Raw genomic sequence first — 23872 nt, forward strand, 5'->3', positions numbered from 1 at the left:
GGGGGCAGGAGCAGAAGGGGACGACAGAGGATGAGATGGCTGATGGCATCACAGACTCAATAAACGTGAGTCTGAGTGAACTCCGGGAGATGGTGATGGACAGGGAGGCCTGGCGTGCTGCGATTCATGGGGTTGCAAAGAGTCAGACACGACTGAGCGACTGAACTAAAACTAAATGATGACCACCTTGAAAATCTTGCTGTTTGGGAATGGAATGGAAAGTGCAGAAAGAGACCTCAGGGCTAGGGGGCTTTTCATTCCACCATCTATTTTTCACGATGAAATCCAAGTTCACTGACTTTTTCTTGTCTTCTTTGTCACATGGTGCAGCTTGCAGAATCTTAGTTCCCTGAGTGTAGATTGAACCTGAAACTCCTGAAATGGAAGCCTGAGGTCTTAACCACAGGACTGCCATTTATTTAGGTGTTCTGGGTCTTTGTTGCTGCTTGGTCTTTTCTCTAGTTGCCAGCAGTGGGGGGCTGTTCTCTAGTCGTGGTGCATGGGATTCTCGTTGTGTCTTGTTGCAGAGCATGGGCTGTATGATGCTTGGGCTTCAGTAGTTTCAGCACGTGGGCCTAGTAGTTTGGGCTCTTGGGCCTTACAGCACAGGCTCAGTAGTTGTGTCACTTGGTCTTAGTTGCCCTGAGGCATGTGGCACTATCCTGGAGCAGAACCCATGTCTTCTGCATTTGTGGGTGGATTCTTTACCATTGCGCCAGGAGAGATGCCCTCATATTATTTTTGAATATAGATATTTTATAGAGATTGCACTCAAAGTATTCTACATATGTTTTTTTATACGTACACTACTTTTTCATTTTTTTAAACTAATATAGTATTAGAGTTGAGACATCCCTGTTGGTACAGTGGATAAGAATGTGTCTGCCAGTGCAGGGGATATGGGTTGGATCTCCCTGGTCCGAGAAGATTCTGCAAGCCCGGGAGTAACTAAGCCCATCCACCACAACTACTGAGCCCATGCTCGAGAGCCTGTGACCCAACACTGCAGACCCCATGTGTTGCAACTACAGAAGCCTTGTGCCTGCAGTTCACCTACAACCTGTTCTCTGTAACAAAAGATGCCACTGCAGTGAGAAGCCCACTCACCACAACTACAGAGTATCTCCCGCTCAGTGCAACTAGAAAAAGCCACACAAAGTAACAAAGACCAGCACAACCTAAATAAATAAACATGCTTTTAAAAAAATATAGTATTGACAAACTTAAGTACAGTTGATTCATTTTCATGGCCCCAGAGATGCTGAAATACATATGACTAAAAGTGATAATGAGAAAATGATTTAAAAATGTGTCAAGAGGCAACTCTTCATTTCAGTCCCTTGGGTATTTACATGTGCCTGCATGTGTGCATGGATATGCAACTCCATGGTTTTATTACAAAACATCATCTCATAAATAAGCTTTCTATTTTTTAACAGTTGAAATTATATCTTAAATATATTATGTAACCTTAAATTTTTTCTACCCCAGCACAGGAATGATTCAAATAGTAATACGATTACTGATATTGTGTGTGGGGGAGGGGTTGAGGAGTGACCCTATACAATGACCTTTCATAGCCTTCCATTGCTCTTCAAATTCCTTGATGTTATTTTAGTTTGCTCAGGGAACTCTTATTGATGGACTTTTATGCTCTGTTACTTAACTGTTTGATTCCTTAGGTTCAAAGGAATTTGACTTGCCTTTACTCCCTCCACTTTTAGTATAAAAGGGGACTGAGTTCTAAGTCGGATGAGATGGTTTTGGGGCTACAAGTCCACCATATTTTCGGTTTGCTGACTTTCTGAATAAAGTCGTTATTCCTGAGCCAGCAACTTGTCTCTCAATTATTGGCCTGTTGTGTGGAGAGCAGTAGAAGCTTAGAATGTGTACTGAAGGAACAATGCGATTTTCATCAATTTTTAAAGATGTATTGCTCTTTTTGGCCACATGATGCAAAGAGCGGACTCAAAGGAAAAGACCCTGATGCTGGCAAAGATTGCAGGCAGGAGAAGAGGGCGACAGAGGATTCGATGGTTGGATGGCATTACCCACTCAATGAACACAAGTTTGAGAAAACCCTGGGAGATAGTGAAGGACAGGGAAGCCTGGTGTGCTGCAGTTCATGGAGTTGCAGAGAGTCAGATTCAGCTTAGCAACTGATCAACGATAATTGCGCTTTTTAAAGCAATGGATAGTAAAATTTGTCAATTTCAAAATTAAAAAAAAAGGGACTGACGTAAGTTATCACATACCTTAGTCCTCCATTCTCAGACTGGAGGTATTGACGTTGTGTCCTGGGACTGAGCCGTGTGGAGTCTGGCCTTCCAGCTGAATGAGGAACAAGCAGGAAAAGTTGTTACACAGGATGTCACTGTAAAATGGCACGTTTTCCCCGGGGATAGTTTTGTATTTCTTATTTTAGTTTGCAGTACAGAGAGAAATCCAGAAAAATCTCTTGTTTTCTTAGATGCTTAAAGTATTCTACTGGGAGGAAAGGTTCTGCATCCAATTACCGCCCTACAGGAACTCTTCGGAGACCCAGGTTCCCAATCCCCGAATTGCCAGGAGCAGGACAGGCAAGAACCTGCTGACAAAAACATGTATTTATTTATTTATTGCACTTGAAACTATGTGGGTTATTTTCAAATACCTTTTGGCGTTGATTTCTCACATAGTTTCACAGTAATAAGAGAACAGGCCCTGTATGATTTCACTACTCTATTTAGACCATGAAACTTTTGCACCTTGTTTTTCATCATGTTCCAGTGTCTCCTGGGTAATAGTCTATGGGAACTTGAATGAAATTTGTATCCTGCTCTTGTGTGAAAATTGTATAATTTGTTCACAATTCTTTTCAGGTCTACTATATCCTACTTTCCTGTCCATTCTATTAATTTTTGAGAGTTTAATATTGAGATTCCAAGTAAAAATCTTAATTTGTCTACTTAAAAAATTGTAATATATAGTAGGACTGTTTGTAACTATTTTCAAAGCCTATGTAAATGTGTTGTCATACTTTCGTCATTTCAAAAAATTTTAAAGGAAAATAAAATCTTTGTTGAAACTTTTCTACTTGTTAGGAGGAAACATCCTAGTTTCCAACATAACTGGTCTACAAAGTTATAAGCTTTTGCCTTTAAAGTGTAACTGGGTGACACAGCGACCTGGGAAGGCCACCACCTCTGCCGGCACGGAGGCGTGGAGCCCCTCCACAGCAGTGCCTCTGATCCGCGGAACCCGCCAGCTTCCTCCTCTCCACTGTGCCCAGTGTATGTTTTCCTTGCATCCTGAGGGGGGGGCGCAAAGTGACCCAAATCTTCAAAATTTCCAGGAGGCTGTGGGGGAATGTATAAAATTCAAATTAAATCGGAAGAATTTAAGGAGAAGAGAACTGTCCAGCAGCCAACAGGCACTAAAAGAAGAAATCAAAGGTATGCACAGATTGCAGATGTTTAAGTCTGTCTCCAAACACTGACCATACCCTCGCTGCTTAGATGTTGTTGCTAAAACACTGGATGAATCTTACTTCCCTTGTGGCTCAGCTGGTAAAGAATCTGCCTGCTATGCGGGAGACCTGGGTTAGATCCCTGGCTTGGGAAGATCTCACGCAGAAGGGAAAGACTACCCACTCCAGTATTCTGGCCTGGGGAATTCCATGAACTGTATAAACCATGGGGTTGCAGAGTCGGACACGACTGAGTGACTTTCACCACTACCACCGTTCTTTCCTCAACATATGACAAAAAGTTTATTTTGTTCATAGACATTTCCATATTGTAATTATAGAAGAATATGCTATCTATTTAGATGTTAAAGGAAACAGATTAAAAAAAAAAACAGGCTGTAATTTATGGGGCATCACAGGATTGTTACGGAGCTTACGGAGCTTCCTTGGTGGTTCAGAGGTTAAAGCGTCGGCCCGGAATGCGGGAGACGAGGGTTCGATCCCTGGGTTGGGAAGATCCCCTGGAGAAGGAAGTGGCAACCCACTCCAGTATTCTTGCCTGGAGAATCCCATGGAGGGAGGAGCCTGGTAGGCCACAGTCCCCGTGATCGCAAAGAGTCGGACACGACTGAGCTACTTCACTTTCATAGGACTGTTAAGCACCTCCCGGCCCCTTGCCCCGCCTTGCTCTCGCTCTGCAGACCTGGACGCTCCTCGCCCCGCCCCTTGCCTGCAGCGATCCGCCCAGCCCCGGACCCGGAAGCGCCGCCTCGTGATCCGCGCGTGCGCAGTTTCCTGCGGAAGCGGAAGGCCGCGAGAGAAGGTCGCCGGGCGGCCCTGGAGTTTTTTTTCTCTTAGTGTAAATGTGTGCTGCGCGCTTAGCGGTCTAACCCGCCCTCGCCACGCCCATCTTCAGGGTGCTGCTGGTTCTGCCTCGCCCTGTCGGCCTCTGGAGGTCGCGTCGACGTCCCGGCTTCCGGAGAAGCCGCGTCCTCTCCCCGGTCCTGGGATTCTGGAGAGACGCCCCTGGCTCCCAGCCTCTCTGCCCTCGCGTCTCCTCAGGCCGATCGTTCTGCCCCGCACGTCTCCCTTGCTGGTCAGTCCCCTTTCCTCACCCCTGGGCTGGACGTGTGACACCCAGTGTTTTTCCGTCACGAGTCCGTCTCGTTGGAAAATGTGCTTTTTTGATAGGCGGGCGTTTCATTTACTCATCAGTTCTGTAGATACGTGGGCGAGGGGGATCAGAAGAAGCAGTGACTGAGAGTGAAAGGCAAACTCAGAAGTGGAAAACAATGAGAGAACCGACGGGGTCGCCCAGGATGGCTGAGGCAGTTGCAAAGGGATGGTAAAATGAAATAGAGTTAGCCCTGCCTTAAAGTAGCGGGTGGGTGAAAGAGAAATGGACAAAGGCGTGGGATCTCCAGGAGCTGGAGACAAGGAGACGGGTCATGCGTCTGCGGCAGGAGGGCTGACAGGGGTGATCCTAGGAGAGAAACAGGGATAGGTGTTGACGAGAAGGAAGTAAGCCTAGACACCTGGAGTGCCCCAGAGTGGGAGTGTAACGGGGAGAGAAGGGGTGTGACTAGAAGGCAGAGAGGGAGCAGAGTTGGAGAAAGAAAGAGACAGATGTACAGATATTTAGGACACTTAGAAGGGTGGGGGTGGGGAGAAGAACAGCAAGAGGAGAACAACTTGCAGAGGTGGGCAGGAGAGATGTGAGGGAAGAAATAGGAGGGCAGAAACAGTATCCCACATGAGGCAGTGGACACCAAAGGACTGTTCACATAGTGAGGTCTTCCTGTTTTTCTGGTTGTGGCAGACGCAGGGGGAATGTTGATTTAAGCCTTAAGCAGCCTGTTTTCCACTTGCAAGATCACCTTCTAAAAACTTAGGTTGTCTGAGGAAGAAGCTGGGAAGAGGAGGAAAAAAGAAAAGAGTAATGGCTCTTTCTCAGGTAAAATCATATTCTCAGTTGATTCTCAGTCTGTCCTTCCTGAAATCCCTTCTTTGGACTTACTAATCATCTCTGACTCTGAAGTCTCCTTCCTGACGCCTGTACATGCACACTCACCAGGGAACTTCCCTCAGGGCCTATCGTCTCCACTTAGATCCCATCTTCCCATGACCCAGTGTCCTGGATCTTGTGTGGAGGGCACCATCCTGGGCAGGGCTTCACACCCACAGGTTTGAGAAGGGGTCTCAGTGCTGTTGGGCAGCAGGGATTGCCTTGGGTCCTTCTGGATGTGCAGTCTGCTCTCTTATCAATCAGGATTAAGAAGCTATGCGTGGAAGTCAGGTATTAACATGCACTGCTGCTGCTGCTAAGTCGCTTCAGTGGTGTCCGACTCTGTGCGACCCCATAGACGGCAGCCCACCAAGCTCCCCCGTCCCTGGGATTCTCCAGGCAAGAGCACTGGAGTGGGTTGCCATGTCCTTCTCCAATGCATTAAAGTGAAAATTGAAAGTGAAGTCGCTCAGTCCTGTCCGACTCTTAGCGACCCCATGGACTGCAGCCTTCGAGGCTCCTCCGTACGTGGGATTTTCCAGGCAAAAGTACTTGAGTGGGGTGCCATTGCCTTCTCTGATTAACATGTATAGTACCTGGTAAAATCTGGAAGTAGACCTAAAACGGGAAATTTGTTCTAAGGTAGTTGAAGCTAAGTGAGTGAGGCACTGACTTCAAAATCTTGATTGGAAATAGGATGGAAAGTTCACAATCAGGTATCATTGATATAGGGTGTGCTATTCCACGATCTGTTTGAAACTGTGACATGAATCTAAATCTGAGAGTGGAAATTCACTTTCATTGCCATCATTCTTCAGATTTTGTCTTTTCACTGTGTTCATTTTGTGGTTTGGCACAGAGATGTTTTTACTTTTGATGCAGGTGCAGTTTCCTCTTCATTGTTTAACCCATAGATTCACCATTTGTTATGGCAAACAAATGGTGAATCTATGGCATTTTTCTTCTTCCTGTTAACAGGAGGCTTCCTGCGTACTGTTTTGGATCTGTCAGGAATTCTGTGTTCCAATAAGAGAGGCGTGTTGTGCCTCGAGCCCATCGAGAGGGTGCCTGAGGCTTCTGTGAACAGAGGAAGCCCCGTGTCAGGGACTTTGTTGGCTTTCTGCATAAACCAAGGAATATCAGCCTCTTTCTCTCTCCTTTACTTTCTTATCGGTAGTCTCCAGACCACCAGGTTCCCGTCCATTAAAGGACCTCAACATCTTTCTACTTACTGAAGAGTATTTTTGCAGTTTATGGTCCCTTGAGATTCTCTATGACTTCTGGCAAGTTTTTTTATATTTCTGCAAACACTTCGATTGTAATTTTCATAATGAATTCATTAAATCTGTGGAACACTTTGGGTAACTTAGAAATTTAAAGAGTACTGAGATTTCCAGTCCATGACTACTAGATCTATTTATTTTAGATTTCGTTTAGAAGTGGTTAAGTAGTTTTCAGTGTATATGTTTCACCTCTTTGGTGAATTATTCCTAAATATTTCATCCATTTTTAATGTAATAGTAAATAAAATTGTTATGTGATTTTCTTTTGACATTGTTCATTGTGTATAGGAATGCAGCTGATTTGCATGTTGACTTTTGTATCCTGCCAGTTTGCTAAAATTGTTATTTGATGTGGCAGGGGTTTTTTTGTGTTTGTGTGGAGTCTTTACAGTTTATACATAAAAGACCTTGTCCTCTGGGAAAGAAGGTAACTTTCTAAGTTTTCACTCTGGGAAGCTTTGATTTCTTTTTCTTGTCTAATTGCTCTGGTTAGGGGTTTCAGTCCTTTGTTGAACAGTGGTGCAGAGTGCACGTCCTTGCCTTCTTCCTGATCTCAGAGGAAGTTTTCAGTCTTCCACCATTGAGAACAATGTTAGGTGTGCTCTTTTCATACAGGGTATATTTTACTTTGAGATACCTTATTTTTTCTAGTTTGTGTATATATATTTAAAGGTTGTTGAATTTTGTAAGATGCTTTTTTTCTGTGTCAATTGAGGTGGTCATTTGTTGTTTTTTCCCTTTATTCTCTTAATGTGATGTATAAATTGATTTTTGTTTGTTGAGTCCTCTTTGCTTTATATGAATAAAATTCACTTGGTCATGAATTCAGATCTTTTTAATGTCGTGTTGAAGTTGGTTTGCTGGTGTTTTGTTAAGGATTTTGCATCAATATTCATCAGGGAGTATTGGATTTTACTTTTTTGTTCTTTTATCTTTTTGGGGTCGGTTTCAGAATCACTCCATTCAGTGAGTTTGTCAGTGTTGCATCAACAACTCTTTGTCATATTTTTGGCAGGATTAGAGGTACTTCTTTTGTAAAGGTTTAGTATAATTTCACAGATGGCATCTGACCCTAGGTTTTTCTTAGTTTGAGCATTTTAATTACTGCTTGAATCTTTCTAGTTATAATTTGGTTCACATTTTTATTGGCTTTATGATCAAGAATTAGATAGTGTGTTTCTACAAATTTACCTGTTTATTTTAGGATATGTAATTTGTAGGTATTATTACCTAGAAATTTTTTGTTGAAGTTGTTGATTTATAATGTTCAGTTAATTTTGGGTATACAGCAAAGTGATTCAGTTTTATTTATATATATTCTTTGACACATCCTTTTCCCTTATAGGCTATTATAAACTATGAAGTATAGTTCCCTGTACTGTGAAGTAGCTCCTTGTTGGGTATCGGTTTTATACCTAGGAGTGTGTCTGTATTAATCCCAAGTCCTGATTTATCCCTCCTACCTTCCGCTTTGGTCACTTCTGTGTTTGTTTTCTATGTTTCTGGGTCTGTTTCTGTTTCGTATGTAAGTTCAGTTGGATCGTTTTTTAAATTTCACATATACGTGATAATTTGTCTTTGTCTGGCTTATTCACTTAGTATGATAATCTCTAATTCCATTCATGTAGCTGCAAATGGCATTCTTTCATTTTTTTTTAATGCAGAAGTTAATATTTCATTCAGGCTTCCCTGATAGCTCAGTTGGTAAAGAACCTGCCTGCAATGCAGGAGACCTGGGTTTGATCCTTGGGTTTGGAAGATCCCCTGGAGAAGGGAAAGGCTATCCATTCCAGTATTCTGTATAGTCTGTGGGATCACAAAGAGTCAGACACGACTGATATTCTTGTATATATGTACGTCTTCTTTATCCATTCCTCTGTTGCTGGGCATTTAGATTGTTTCCATGCCTTCCCTATTGTAAATAGTGCTGCAGTGAACATTAGGGTGCATTTTCTTTTTGAATCATGGTTTTCTTCAGATAAATGCCCAGGAGTGGGTTTGCAAGATCTGAATCTTTCTTATTTAACTCTTTTGTTCTGCCAAAGCTGGATTTAGTTTGTTCTCTTTCTCCTTCCTTGAGATGTAAAAATAGTTTCCTGATTGGACTTCTTTTTCCTTTTTGTGGTAGCCATTTAGCCATGTGTGTGTGTGCGTGCTCTATCTTGTCTGACTCTTTGCATCCCATGGACTGTAGCCCATCCAGCTCTTCTGTTCATGGGATTTCCCAAGAAAGAATACTTAAGTGAGTCATCATTTCCTTCTCCAGGAGATCTTCCCAACCCACGGATCAAACCTGAATTTCCTGGGTATCCTGCATTGGCAAGCATGTTGTTTACTGCTGAACCACCTGAGAGGTTTCTTAGCCATGTATACTTCTCTTTTATTATGTCCTTCACTCAGTTCAGTTCAATTCAGTTGCTCAGTCGTATCTGACTCTTTGCGACGCCATGAACCACAGCACGCCAGTCCTCCCTGTCCATCATCAACTCCCGGAGTCTACCCAGATCCATGTCCATCGAGTTGGTGATGTCATCCAGCCATCTTACCCTCTGTCATCCCCATCTCCTCCGGCCCTCAATCTTTCCCAACATCAGGGTCTTTTCATTGCGTCAGCTCTTTGCATGAGGTGGCCAAAGTACTGGAGTTTCAGCTTTAGCATCAGTCCTTCCAGTGAACACCCAGGACTGATCTCCTTTAGGATGGACTGGTTGGATCTCCTTGCAGTGCAAGGGACTCTCAAGAGTCTTCTCCAACACCACAGTTCAAAAGCATCAATTCTTCGGTGCTCAGCTTTCTTTATAGTCCAACTCTCACATCCATACATGACCACTGGAAAACCATAGCCTTGACTAGACAGACCTTTGTTGCCAAAGTAATGTCTCTGCTTTTTAATATGTTTCTCTGCATGTTATAAATTTTGGAATGTTGTACCTTGAGTTTCATGGAGATGTTCAAACCTTTTCTTGATTTCTTTGAGCCATAAGTGGCATTGCTTAGCTTCTTGACTTAAAGTATTCAAACACTTTCAGTCATTGCTATTTCTGTCATTATCATGATTGATGATTTTGATTTTTCTTTAAAGCCATTGCTGGACTTTGTCATCTCTGAAGCCACCACTCAGAGTGTAACTCATTTAGGTATTGAATATCTCTCAATGTGTAGAGCATAGTATCTGACACTTCTGCATAGACAACCTTTCGTTATTGACTATTTTTCATGGATTCTTCACAAAAAGTGAAAAATACAAATTTATTGGAAGATATAAAAATCTTTTATGAAAATACATAAGAATTTAAGGGACACAATGTGTGTTAGTTTCTCTGCTTAGTTGTGTTCAACTCTTTGTTACCTCATGGACTGTAGCCCACCAGTTCCTCTGTCCATGGAATTCTCCAGGCAAGAATATTGGAATGGGTAGCCATTCCTTTCTCCAGGAGATCTTCCTGACCCAGGGATTGAAGCCAGGTCTCCTGTACTGCAGGTAGATTCTTTACCTTCTGAGCCACCAGGGACACCCTCGAAATACCTTAACACAATTCTTTCAGAACATACCCAAATCAGTCCTTACCCCTCTCATCATCTTTTCAGTTTTTATGAAGAAGAACTCTTCCCATGATCCATTGGTGAAATATATTCTCATTTCAGGGATGGTTAACCTTCAAGGATGTGGTGATTGAAATCTCTCAGAAGTGGGAATGCCTGGACCCTGTTCAGAGGGTCTTGTACAGGGACATGATGCTGGAGACCTAGAAGAACCTGCTCTCCCTGGGTGAGGATAGCTGCTCTTTGGACGTTGGGATCTCCTCTTGAGTATTTTGCATTTTTCCGTATGTGTCTCTCGGGAGGCTTGTTTTCCTCACATGATCTTAGAGCCCTGTTGACACAGACATGATGTGGCATCACGAATTTAAAATGACCCTTTCTTCCAATGATCTGCCCATTTCATGTTACATCAGAGGTTTTCCCAGAGGTTTAGTTCAGTTGAGTTCAGTTCAGTCGCTCAGTCATGTCCGACTCTTTGTGACCCCATGAATTGCAGCACGCCAGGCCTCCCTGTCCATCACCAACTCCCAGAGTTCACTCAAACTCACGTCCATCGAGTTGGTGATGCCATCCAGCCATTTCATCCTCTGTCATCCCCTTCTCCTCCTGCCCCCAAACCCTCCCAGCATCAGAGCTTAATTATGTATAAAACTGAATGCCAAATTTTAAAAGATACCCAATTTTCTGTTTTCTGTCCTTTACTTTTGACTCAGTATTTCTTGGAAGGGTGTTAGATACATATATTACATTCTTCCTTGTGTATTTAGGAGGCAAAGCAGTGGAAGAATTTGTGGAATATTTTTCCAGACCCACCTGTACTGTTCTCACTCCTCAGCTGAACAAAGAGCTATGATTGGGGGCAGGAGGAGAAGGGGACGACAGAGGATGAGATGGTTGGATGGCATCACCGACTCGATGGACATGAGTTTGAGTGAACTCCGGGAGCTGGTGATGGACAGGGAGGCCTGGCGTGCTAGGATTCATGGGGTCGCAAAGAGTCGGACACGTCTGAGCGAGTGAACTGAACTGAATAAGGAAAATGCCTATGAGATTTCGAATCAAACAGCCTGCTCTGAAACAAACCTAAGTGTGGGAGTTGGCTACTAGAAGGACATCTAAGAAGATATTGCTAAGACTGATATATTTTGACCTGTTTTGGAAAATAACATGTAATCTGCCATTTTTGAAGGTTCTGAAAATGTTGATTAGATTCCATGATTTGATGGGAGTATGATGCTCATCCATAAATCCCAAATCTTCAGAAGACTATTTTTCAGACTTTTTTACACACATTTGAGAGAACGTTGTTGTTGCTCATTTGGATAGTCATGTCCGACTCTTTGCAAGCCTATGGACAGCAGCATGCCAGCCTTCCCTGTCCTTCACCATCTCCCAGAGCTTGCTGAAAGTCATGTCCATTGAGTGCATGATGCCATTCAGCCATCTCATTCTCTGTCTTCCCCTTCTTCTCCTGCTTTCAATCTTCCCCAGCATCAGGGGCTCTTCTAATGAGTCGGCTCTTCATATCACGTGACCAAAGTATTGGCGCTTCAGCTTCAACATCAACCCTTCCAGTGAATATTCAGGATTGATCTCCCTTAGGATTGACTGGTTTGATCTTGCAGCCCAAGGGACTCTCAAGAGTCTTCTCCAACACCACAGTTCAAAAGCATCAGTTCTTTACCACTCAGCCTTCTTTATGGTTCAGCTCTAATATCTGTACATGACTACTGGAAAAACCATAGCTTTACTATACAGACCTTTGTGGGCAAAATAACGTCTCTCCTTTTTAATATGCTGTCGAGGTTTGTCATAGCTTTAGAAAGTAAAGTCCTAAAATATATTACAACTTGCAAATAGTGAAAAATTCTAATTATGTTCATACTGAACATATAATCAACATGAAGTTACATTATTGATATTATTTAGTTTAGTGTAATTTCCTAAACAAGTTTTTGGGAAAGATACTTAATAGTCAGGCTTCCCTGGTGGCTCAGACAGTAAAGAATTCGCCTGCAATGCACAAAACCTGAGTTCGATCCCTGGGTTGGGAAGATCCCCTGGAGGAGGGCATGGCAATCCACTCAAGTATTCTTGCCTGGAGAGTCCCACGGACAGAGGAGCCTGGCAGGCTATAGTCCATGGGTTTGCAAAGAATCCAACACAGCTGAGTGACTAAGCACTTCCTCCAAAGTATAGAATAGAGTGTTTTAAAGAATAATGCCGTTCTCATCAAAAGAAAAAAAATGGTGTTTTCTTCTATTTTGCTTTCTCTTTTTAGGTTTGAGAAAGCAAAATAGAAGAAAAAAAAAATTACGCCCACTTCCCTGGTGGCTCAGACGGTAAAGCGTCTGTCTACAATGCAGGAGACCCAGGTTCGATCCCTGGGTTGGGAAGATCCGCTGTAGAAGGAAATGGCAATCTACTCCAGTACCATTGCCTGGAAAATCCCATGGACAGAGGAGCTTGGTAGGCTACAGTCCATGGGGTCGCAAAGAGTCGGACACGACTGAGTGACTTCATTCATTCATTCATAGGAAATTATGGATGCTAGGTAAACTTATTGTGATAATCCTTTCACAGTATCAGTTCAGTTCAGTTCAGTTCAGTCGCTCAGTCGTGTCCGACTCTTTGCGACCCCATGAATCGCAGCACGCCAGGCCTCCCTGTCCATCACCATCTCCCGGAGTTCACTCAGACTCAGGTCCATCGAGTCAGTGATGCCATCCAGCCATCTCATCCTCTGTCGTCCTCTTCTCCTCCTGCCCCCAATCCCTCCCAGTATCAGAGTCTTTTCCAATGAGTCAACTCTTCACATGAGGTGGGCAAAGTACTGGAGTTTCAGCTTTAGCATCATTCCTTCCAAGGAAATCCCAGGGCTGATCTCCTTCAGAATGGACTGGTTGGATCTCCTTGCAGTCCAAGGGACTCTCAAGAGTCTTCTCCAATACCACAGTTCAAAAGCATCAATTCTTCGGTGCTCTGCCTTCTTCATAGTCCAACTCTCACATCCATACATCACCAGAGGAAAAACTATAGCCTAGACTAGACGGACCTTTGTTGGCAAAGTAATGTCTCTGCTTTTGAATATACTATCTAAATTGCTCATAACTTTTCTTCCAAGGAGTAAGCGTCTTTTAATTTCATGGCTGCAGTCACCATCTGCAGTGATTTTGGAGCCCAAAAAATAAAGTCTGACAGTGTTTCCACTGTTTCCCCATCTATTTCCCATGAAGTGATGGGACCGGATGCCACGATCTTCGTTTTCTGAATGTTGAGCGTTAGGCCAACTTTTTCGCTCTCCTCTTTCACTTTCCTCAAGAGGTTTTTTAGTTCCTCTTCACTTTCTGCCATAAAGGTGGTGTCATCTGCATATCTCAGGTTATTAATATTTCTCCCGGCAATCTTGATTCCAGCTTGTGTTTCTTCCAGCCCAGCGTTTCTGATGATGTACTCTGCATATAAGGTTTAGAAAGGGAAATAATGAAAACACGTTGGATACAAGAAACAATAACACAGTTTATAATCATTTAAAGCGTCTTGCTCTTTTTAAGGCTGTGGTTAGTGACTCAAATGATCACATCCCTTAAGTCCTCCATCTCAGACACCCAGGTACTGACCCTGAGTTTGTTGAACTCAGCACTATTCTGAGTTTGCTGTTTTGTAAGGTGTCAGTAGGAATAGTACATTTCTACCCAGGTAGAGTTTTGTGTTTGTAATATAGAGACTCGTCCCATTCTTGTTTCTTAAAACTGCGCAAGTTCCCAGATCTCTGAATTGCTTCAGCCTCACTAGCAGATCTTAGCACACCATGCTGTGAAAAACAGCATTTTATTGAGAATAAACCGTTTTAGTCTTAAGAGGAAATATCTTGGCTTCGGACCTAATGAAGCTTTTACCTGAGCAGTGTTACAGACGGTAACTTAATGCTGTCAAGGTAACAGGCCCCGCCCCCTCCGCGCCCCGCCCCTCCCACGAACTCTGCGCTCAGCGGGTGCTCGCCCCGCCCCTGGTCGGAAGCCGCGGCTGTAAAACCAAAAGCTCTTTCACACAGAGCCGGAAGTGGGAGAGCGCGGAGCCGAGGTCCCCCGGAGGCGCCTACGCTTCCTTCTAGAGTAAGTTTGCAGAGCTCGCTACCCCTCCGGCCCCGGTCCCTCGTCCTCATGGTGTGGGAATTGCCAGCGACCTGAAAACCCTGGCACCCGGTGCTCGGCCCCGAATAGACGCTGCCGCTGCCGTTGCGGCCCAGTTATCTTTTCGTTTGGGTTTTAAGTGTTGCTGAGACGGTTTCGGCCCTCGGTGCGCGTAGACACCGCCTCTGGCGACATTTTCCTGCATAAAATCCTTTTTTAACTCTGGCCTCGCCAAGTAAAGCCCTCTCTCGCGAGTTGGAGTCGCGCCCGCCGCGTCGCCTTCTCGACCGCTGGAGGCAGAGCCCAGATAGGCCGCGCGCCCTCTCCCCGGTCCTGGGATTCCGGAGAGGCCGCCCCGCTCCTGAGCCCCCTCCCTCCCAGCCCCTCTGTCCTCGCGTCTCCTGAGGCCCCACAGCGGCCCCCTTTCCTGTCAGCCCGTCCCGTCACCCCGCATAGGGTAGGTGACCTGGGCCAGCCATGTGACAGCCAGTGCTGTTCCATGCCCAGTTCAACTCGGTCGGAAAAGGTGATCTTCCGGTCCCGGGGGCGTCTCGTTCCGTCACCCACTCAGTATATTCAGGCGGCAGGAGGATCAGGAGAAGTCGAGTCAGAAGGACTGAGAGAAATAACTGAAACCGAGGAGAAAAGCATCAGGGAGAACCAATGGGAACACTGAAAATGGCCGAGGGACTTGCAAAGGGATAGTCAAGTCACAGAGGTTAAGCCTTAGAAATAGCCGAGTGACTAAAATAGAGAAGTATTAATAAATTAGAAAGCCAGATCCCCAGGGATTGGAAAACAGCATAGGGAGAACTGCCCCGTATCAGTGATGGGAGCGGGGAGGCGAAGGGCAATGAGGGACGTCAGAGGTGGGGAGTCCCGAACTGGGTTTTGGCCGGGTTTGAGTCCAGGTCCCTTGGGTTAGAGTGCCGAGTTGTGTTTTCACCCGGTTCGAGTCCCGCCACATGGGGTCAAGTCTCAATTTGAGGTGGCCGGTTTTATGGTGTTGGCAGAGAAAGAGGTAAGGAGCAGAGGAAGAAAGAGCTGGAAGGAAGCATAGCCACATGGCCTGCTAGAGAGTGGGGAGGCAGGGAGAGTCACAGCGAGAGGAAGGAAGTAATCTGGAGCGCAGAGAGGGAGCCGAAATGGGGGAAGAAAGAGGCAGACATAGGTATGGATTTTTGAAAGACTCAGGAAGGTTGGAGAGAGAGAGCATTTCGAGGGGGAACGAATTGCAGCAGCCTGGGACGGGACACGTGTGAGGGAGGAAATAGGAGAGGAACAGCAGGAGAGCAGAGGGGAGAAAAAGACACCGAGACCCAGATGAAATAGGGAGCGAGGTGAACAGAGGGGTAAGCTCGATCCAGGTGTGGCCAGTTATACAGATAATTTTTTTAGGTATACAGAGGAGGATGAGAATTTCAAAACTCCTGTCTATAAGGCTTGTGTCTATTTATTACTTGTGGCAGAAGATGACTTTCATTTGCAAACCCTGTTGAGCCTGGGGCAGTGGCTTGATTCACTGAGTTGTGAGTGACCCCCTTCCCTTGTCCTATCATGAGACAGAGGTCAGGGAAGAAGAGACCTGGGGCAAGAAATGATTGACTGTAGGGTGTCACTCTGTGGTAGCTTTTTTTTTTTAATGAATTTTTTTCGCTAGGCTGTGCTGTGCGCTCAGGGATTGTGGCTCCCAGGTTCTAAAGCACAGGCTCAGTAGTTGTGCACAGGCTTAGTTGCTTGTACTTGCGGGATCTTCCTGAAGGAGGGATAGAACCCATGTCCCCTGCATTATCAGGCAGATTCTCATGTACTGTATCACTATTGAGTAGCATTTTTAAAGGAACCCTTTTTTTATACTGGATTCACACTTTCTCCTTTCTTTATGTATGGTGCTTTTTGTGGCTTGGAATAGGTCTTAATTCATTCCGTTTCTGTAATCATTTTTAACTTCAGAAAGCTTTTTTAGTTTCCAGTATTCTACTCTTATCATCCTTTTGTAAATATGATTATTCTCAGTGTTTTTTTAAGCTTTGACACAAGATTTTTAGATTAAAAATAATTCACAATTTTTTTTTCATATTTTTTTCAGATTCATTCCTTGCCTGAGTGCTTTCTTCCCTTCATCTCGTACATTTGAAATTTTCTTTGGTAAGTAGTAAATCATCTCGGAATATTTTGTGCCATACTTGGCAAAAATGTCACTTCGTTTACCAGTTCTAATGAGGTAGATGAACCTAGAGCGTATTATACAGAGTGAAATAAGTTAGAAAGAGAAAGACAAATATCGTATATTAATGCATATATATGGAATTTAGAAAGATGGTACCAGTGATCCTACATGCAGGGCAAAAAAGGGAGACACAGATATAAAGAACAGACTTTTGGACTCAGTGGGAGAAGGCGAGGGTGGGATGATTTGAGAGAATAGCATTGAAACATGCATATTACCATATGTAAAATAGAATGATCAGTGCAAGTTCGATGCACGAAGCAGGGCACCCAAAGCCAGAGCTCTGGAACAACCCAGAGAGATCTGGTGAGGAGGAAGGTGGAAGGCTGTTCAGGATGGGGGAGACACATGTCCAATTCATGTTGATGTATGGCAAAAGCCATCACAATATTATAAAGTATTATCCTCCAATTAAAATAATTAATTAAAAATGAGGAAACTGAAAAAATAAAATTTAATAAGCAAAGATCACCTCCCCTCTCTTTCTCTGAATTCAAAGAGGAATACATCTTGGAGGGTTTTATGTATGTGACATTGTGCAATAAAACAGATATATTTTCAGCTGTGGTTTTACCAAAGACATGAATTGTGTGTATGTGTTCATGTGTGCACACACAAATGGATATTTCTGGTCTCAGCTCTTTACCAGAGAATAATGGAGGTATGACATTAGATCTTGTGACATCAAAGGCATTTCTTTGAGAAATGGGAAAATAAAAGAACATTTAACACAATAAAAGCAACAAAATAAAATGCTTCATTCTTTCCTTTCAAGAAAAGAAAAAAAAGACCACCTAGTTTAACTGGTTAGTCTAATGGTCTGTTTTCTCCATTTTCTATGATCAGTGAAAAAAGTGAGCCGTGCGGTGATATGAAGATGTTTCCCTCAGGTCCCTTTTTGACTTTTCTGTGCAAATGAGCAAGCATGGGTTAGACTGACCTGAAACCTTCCAACAGAGCCTCTCTATTCATGATGAAAAAGATTGGTCAGATCCTATTTCTAAGCTGACCCCTTAAGAAAAGTTTCTTTTGCTCAGATACATGACAGATGTTCCTGGTCTTAAATGGGATGGGCAATAAGGACAGACTTGGCCCACTTGCCCTTCAGCCTCCCATTTCATTATTCAGTTATACCCCGTTCTCTTCACTCAGCTCAGACCTTCTCATAAACAGCTTCTCTCTGGGCCTGAGGGAGCCCACTTGTAACATGGAGATGAGAGACTAGACCGGAAACTCTGAGCGTGAGCAACACTTACCCCTGAAATGATTAGCCAAATTGGCTATGTGTCTGTGTGTGGCAGTTTTGGTTTGGAGAGACTGTCTGGTGGGAATTAGAATTTTAAATAGATCTCAGTCCTCCCTCAATGAAAAATGAAAAGGAAAACTGTAGGCTGGAAGCAGGATCACAGGCTCAGAATTAGATGACTTCTATGAATAAGGCTAAATCTGAAGGAAGATTTCTTTTATGTCCTAACTTTCAGACCTCCACTGGCTTTCATCTTTTCCTGGGGCAAAAGCTTGACTCCTCACTGTTTCTCCACAGCCCTCTGTCAAGCTCAGGGCCCTGTCAGTGTCTCCAGCTTCATCCTGGGAGTTAACCCTTTGCTTGTGGTTCAGCCTGTCCTGGTCTCATTTACCTTTTCTCTGTTTCCAAATACCAAAACCATTTCTGTCTGACATCTTAGTTTCTTTTCTCACCTTCAAGTCACCCTGGCGGAGGCCCTTTGTCACCCTTCAAGTCTAGGCTCAGAGAGGTCTCCCCATGCCCTCCTAACAGTCTCTCTCCTGTTACCCAGGTTTATTGCCTGTGTATCAGTTGCCATCAGCAGAAATTAATGCCCTTCTTCGTGGATTATTTTGAGTCCTTCCTGGTTCCCCTCTTTTTAGGGCTCATAGTGTTCCTCTTCTTCCCAGCATGGCTGCAGTACCTGATACTGGAAATGTCTTGAGATGACAGGACTATGGGTTGGGCTGAATAATCCTCAGGGAAGACCAAGAGAACAGGGCAGGTGATGAAGATGTTTCCCATGTTCTGGACATTTTAGCTGTAATTGATCTTTACCCCATGTGACTACTTAATTACTCAAAAGAAGAGCCAAGAAATATAGGAAGTCCTGAAAAGCCCTACAGAACTGGTGTCCTCAAGCAGTGGGCTAAGATGTCCCCATGTTTAGTCTGCTGGGTTTAGTCCACTGCAGCCCCTAGATCTAAGCTCTGTCCATCCAGGGACCAGTCACCATCGTGGACAGCAGCTTTGCCATCTAGGGGTTCATGTGCTCAGTGTCAGCGATTGTGATTTCATTGCGCTGAGGATGAGCAGAAATCCAAAACCTAATGGGGCGGGAAGGAGACGCTGCCCCCTGTGCCCCCCAAGAGCTAGATTATCTTCCAAGTAGGTGTGGGTGAAAACAGGAGGTAGACCTGGAGACCCTTGCTTTGAGACTTCCTCATCTCAAATGCCTTTGGACGTGGACTCCATAATGTCCCCAGGTGGTGGCAGACTTTCCCAGGAGGGCCAGTCTCTTGATTTTCATACTGCATGTGCAGTGTCCTTTGGGTGGTAGCTCGTGGGCACTCCTCTTGTGACCCCCTTTGCCAGGAAACCCCTGTGTGCTTTAGTCCTGCTTAGTCCAGTCATGCAGGGAGGAGAGGTAGACAAATGGGGAAAGCAGAGGGAGCCTGGTGGGGTCTGCAGGAGGCTTGTGGCAGTACTTGGGGACATCAGGGTGAGCCCAGTTAATGGAGCGTGTGCTCATCCCAAGTGTAGTTGCAGGGACAAGGGGTGTGTGGATCTGTTGGAAGAGAATGTCTCCGTTCAAGCTGGAGCACCTGGAAGGGGGTTTGTTGGAGAACCCGCATGGAATGGTTTGAGGTTCTACTGCCTTAGCTCGTGTTCCCCGGGGCAGCAGTGCTGAGGCTGACATGTGCCTGCACAGGTTTGATTTGACAACTCGTGACCACACGTCAGCAGCAATGAAGGACGTGGAATTCAGCCAAGAGAAGTCTTTTCCACTGTTAGAACTGTGGCCTGGGCTGAGCCCGCAGGCAGCTGTGGGTGCAGGAGGATGGGAGCCTTGGGCTTGAGGGGCTGGTTCTAGCAGGTGCCCCCAGAATCCACTCCATTGGCTTTTGTTGGCTCTTTCAGCAGGCAGGCACCATAGAGTAACAGGGAAAATCTCAGGTCATTTTTTGCATCAACTTTGGTATCATTGTGTACTTGGTGTTGCCGGTGCAGAAAGGTTCATGTGCATTTGGGAAGATACCAAGAGAATCTGGAGTGTTTCCTTGGAAGATGGTGAGATCTCACTGGGCCATGTGCATCACTGGAATTATCCCTCTTTTTCATAGTCTTTGGAGATTTCGATGTTTGACCTGGATCACTCACTGTAAATGAAAATATGGTGTCTTGTGTTTGTGGATCCTGGGGTGTCCTCTTTTGTATTTTGCCTCATGCATGAGTTATAAGGGCTTGGAATGCTTTGTGTTTGTGTAAGAGGGTTAGAGGCTCATTATGGGCTCTGTGGACACACTGTTGGACACCATGAACATTTGTAAGTTTGTTTGAGGCCTGCTGGGAAATTACGAGTACTAAGGTTAAAATCACAGAATGCTTGTTATAAGGTGGTCCTACTCGGTAGGGATCTCTGGGCCCAACCTGAGAAGAGTCATAAAGTCCTGTAACGTAGGGGAAGATGCTTCAGAGAATCAGAGGGCAGCGATGCACAGTGATCTGCTACCCAGAGGCTTGTCCTCTAGAAGGTGCAGCTGCAACTCTCTTGCTGCCTGGCCAGTGCTGGGTTCTCTGTTACCCACTCCTGTCCCTCCCCAAATAAGCTCACACACAGGCATAGTACAGAAAACACGGAATCTTAAGTGCATTGTTGGTGGTAATGTAAATGGTACTGCTATGTTGGAAAATAAAATGGAAGTTCCTTAACAAATGAACATAGAACAGGCCTACAGTCTGTCAAACTCATTTCTGACAGATATCCAAAGAAAAAGCGATCAGTTTTTCAGGGATATGTCCACAGTCCCATGAGTGTGACTGGATTTGCAGTAGCCAAGGCATAGACACAGACCGGATATCTCTTGACAAAAGAATAGGTAACAAAAGTGTGGTATAGAAATATTTATTATATACTGTATATTCATGAAGCATTTTTTCTCTATCTATAAATATAAAAATCAAGAATCCTGCATTTATGCCAAAATGAATGAACCTAGGGAACATTATGCCAAGTTCAATAAGCCTCACAAAGGAGAACAGACACTATGTGGAAACTAGACTTGTCAAACTCATGGAGCCATAGAGTAATAAGGCTGTTACCAGGAGCTGGGTGGAGGGGGAAATGAGGCACTGTTAGTCAAAGAATAGAGATTTTCAGTTGTAAAATAAGTAAGTTCTGGAGATCTGAGGTACTGTAATCTACCTGTAGTGTTTCTATATACTTGAAATTCACCCAGAGAGAAATAATAAAGTGTACTCATAGGTGGAAGTGTAACTTACTCGACTATAACAATTATTCAGTGTATGAATCTATCACATGATCACTTTGTACAAGTACGTTTATACCATTTTTGTTAGTTACACCTTAGTAAGGCTGGGAAAGAAAGAGAGTTGGGAGGAGCTTTTCTCCTCTGAGTGGTGCTCAGTCCAGGCTTCACGTTTCATTGATGAGGCGTTTTGCATACCCATGTTTTGTACGCTCTGACCAGAGAGATTCCCCTTCAGGTAGTTTATGTTGGTCCACAGCTCGAGAATGTTTAAGGTGTCCCAGTTGATTCCAGTCTGGATCCCTCACTGAGCATCAGGACTCTGGAGTCCTCCCAGTCCTGAGGGCTGAGATCTGGGCTGAGGAGGGGGTGCTCTGCTCTGACTGGGGCTGGACCAGGGCCTGCTGTGTGACCTGAAGGGGATCATGGGGTCAGCGGAGGTGGCCCCTGCTGCTGTGTGCATGAGGCCTCACCAGGAGGGGAGTGTGACCCGAGGGAAAGTGTGGGTAAGTCCCATGTTGGTCTCTGTGCCAGAATTGAGTGTCCTGAGTCCCTCCTGAGACAGTGGCCACAGGGGACTGTCTGTTCCACACGGTGAGGGCTTCCCATGTGGGTGGTTGGGGCTCAGGAAGGGGATGTGTTGACTCTAAGCATTAAACAGCATGTTTTCAACTTTCATGATAGACCTCTGAAGACTTGTGTTCCCTGAGGAAGCCCTGAAGTTGAGGAAGAGGAAAGAAAAGGAGTGAGGCATGGCTCTTTGTCAGGTAAGGTCATATTTAGTCTGTCCTTCCTGAAATGCCCTTCTCTGGACTTGCTAATCGTGTCTGACTCTGGAGTATCCTGTCTGGCTCTTGTACATGCACACTCACCCGAGGCCTTCCCTTGGGCCCTGTTGTCTCCACTTAGATCCCGTCTCCCCATGAGCCGGTGACCTGGCCCTTGTGCGGAGGCTCCGCTGGGCACCGTCCTGGGCAGGGCTTCTCACCCATGGGTTGGAGACAGGGTCTCAGTGCTGTTGGGCAGCAGGGATTGCTTAGGGCCATCTGGATGCACTGTCTGCTCTCTGTCAACCAGGGTAAGGAAACTGCACATGGAAATCAGATATTAATATGCACAATACCTGCTAAAATCTGGGAATCAGATCAATTAGGGGCAGTTTGTTCTGACTTTTTTAAGGCAGTTCAAACGAAAGATGTGGGTCAACCTGTTTAAATCCTTATTGTTAATAGAATGGAAAGTTCAGAAATAGACATCAGTGATACAGGGTTTTTTAGTTTATCATCAGATTTAAACTATGAAATGAATCTAAGTCTCTGGCAGGGGGTAATTTTCATCACCTCCATTCTTCAGAGGTTGTCCTTTCACTCCGTGGGTTGAATGCTTTGACACAGAGATGTTTTAACCTTGAATGCAAGCAAGATTCCAGCTTCACTCTTTTGCTGTTGGATATCTGTTTTCTTAGCATCATGGTTATTGAGACTGTCCTTGCCCTTTTGTGTATCTTGACATCCTTGTGAATATACCTTACATATACACAAAGAATTATTTCTGAGTATTGTGTTCTGTTCAGTTGGTTTATTTGTCTGTTTTTATACCAGTAGCACATCACCTTGATTACCTTGTAATAGGTTTTGAAATAGAAAGACCTCCATCTTCTTTCTTCAAGAGTTTTGCTCTTTGCTCTTTGAATAGTTATGTGACTTTCACCATGTTTTATCCTGCTTCTACAAAGATTGCCATGACAGTTTTGATAATGAGTTAATTGGTTGATTGATCCCTTATGTGGTTATTAAAGAATCGCTTTTGGTATAGCATGTTTCTTTTGTAATGTTTATGATTTTTACCTATGAAACTTTGTCATGTGGGAAGGAAGATAACTGATTTTTTTCTGCATCTAGATGATCCTGTTTTTTTCCCTTTAATCTGTTAATGTAGTGTGTCATATTAATTGATTTGTATATGTTGACTTCTTCTTGTCTTATGTGAATAAAGTCCACTTGATCATGATGTCAGATCTTTTTATTTATTTATTTAAATTATTTTAATTGAAGGATTTTTGCTTTACAAAAGTTGTTGTTTTCTGCCAAACACCAACATGAAGCAGCCATAGGTATACATATGTCCCCTCCCTCCCATCTTCCTCCCTATCCCACCCTTGTAGGTTGTTAGAGAGCCCCTCTGAGTTCCCTGAGTCATTCAGCAAATTCGCATTGGGTCTCTACTTTATATATGGTAATGTAAGTTTCCATGTTACTCTCTCCATACATCTCGCCCTCTCCCTCCCCTCCCACCTCCGTCTGTTCTCTGTGTCTGTTTCTCCAGTTCTTTTTAATATGTGTTGAAGTTGGTTTGCAAGTATTTTAATTTTGCATCAGTATTCTTCAGCGGTATTGGTTTCCAGTTTTCCTTTCTTGTGTCTTTGGGAAATCAGCAAACTATTAGAACCGTGCTTGCTGCATAGAATTAGCAGGATTAGTGGTAATTCTTCTCTAAATGTTTGGTGGAATTTGGTCGTGTATTTTTCTTAGAGGTTTCTGACTACTTTTTAAATGTCTAGTTACAATGGGCTTCCCTGATGGCTCAAATCATAAAGAATCTGCCTGCATTGTTGGAGACCCAGGTTCTATCCCTGGGTTGGAAGATTCCCTGGAGAAAGGAATGACTCTCTAGGCCAGTATTCTTGTCTGGAGAAATTCCATGGACAGAGGAGCCTTGTGGGCTACAGTGCATGAG

The 23872-nt window shown here is 44.3% G+C and overlaps 1 protein-coding gene, 3 long non-coding RNA genes and 1 other non-coding gene across 6 annotated transcripts in view; 4 read left to right on the forward strand and 1 right to left on the reverse strand.

Annotated features, from left to right (window-relative positions):
* LOC120872096 overlaps positions 1-6650 on the reverse strand; it is a 14490-nt gene extending 7840 nt beyond the window's left edge. Inside the window, exon 1 of the long non-coding RNA XR_005723177.1 lies at positions 6640-6650. This is a non-coding gene — a long non-coding RNA (uncharacterized LOC120872096). The remainder of the gene's footprint in view (positions 1-6639) is intronic.
* Positions 1-23872, forward strand: part of LOC120871946 (zinc finger protein 420-like) — a 719570-nt gene that overhangs the window by 463754 nt on the left and 231944 nt on the right. The gene's annotated exons all lie outside the window — the stretch shown is intronic.
* LOC120872087 lies at positions 5242-7564 on the forward strand. Its single transcript, XR_005723167.1, has 2 exons — positions 5242-5402; positions 6432-7564. It is a non-coding gene; the product is annotated as an uncharacterized LOC120872087 (long non-coding RNA).
* TRNAC-ACA lies at positions 12604-12675 on the forward strand. Its single transcript has one exon. It is a non-coding gene; the product is annotated as a tRNA-Cys (tRNA).
* LOC120872094 lies at positions 15873-17943 on the forward strand. 2 transcript variants are annotated; one of them, XR_005723174.1, is made up of 3 exons: positions 15873-15941; positions 16502-16560; positions 17795-17943. It is a non-coding gene; the product is annotated as an uncharacterized LOC120872094 (long non-coding RNA). The 2 variants fall into 2 exon arrangements; XR_005723175.1 differs by lacking the exon at positions 17795-17943 and adding an exon at positions 17489-17566.

The sequence above is a fragment of the Oryx dammah genome, unplaced genomic scaffold (assembly GCF_014754425.2).
Source record: "Oryx dammah isolate SB20612 unplaced genomic scaffold, SCBI_Odam_1.1 HiC_scaffold_13, whole genome shotgun sequence".
In the NCBI taxonomy this organism is placed as follows: domain Eukaryota; kingdom Metazoa; phylum Chordata; class Mammalia; order Artiodactyla; family Bovidae; genus Oryx; species Oryx dammah.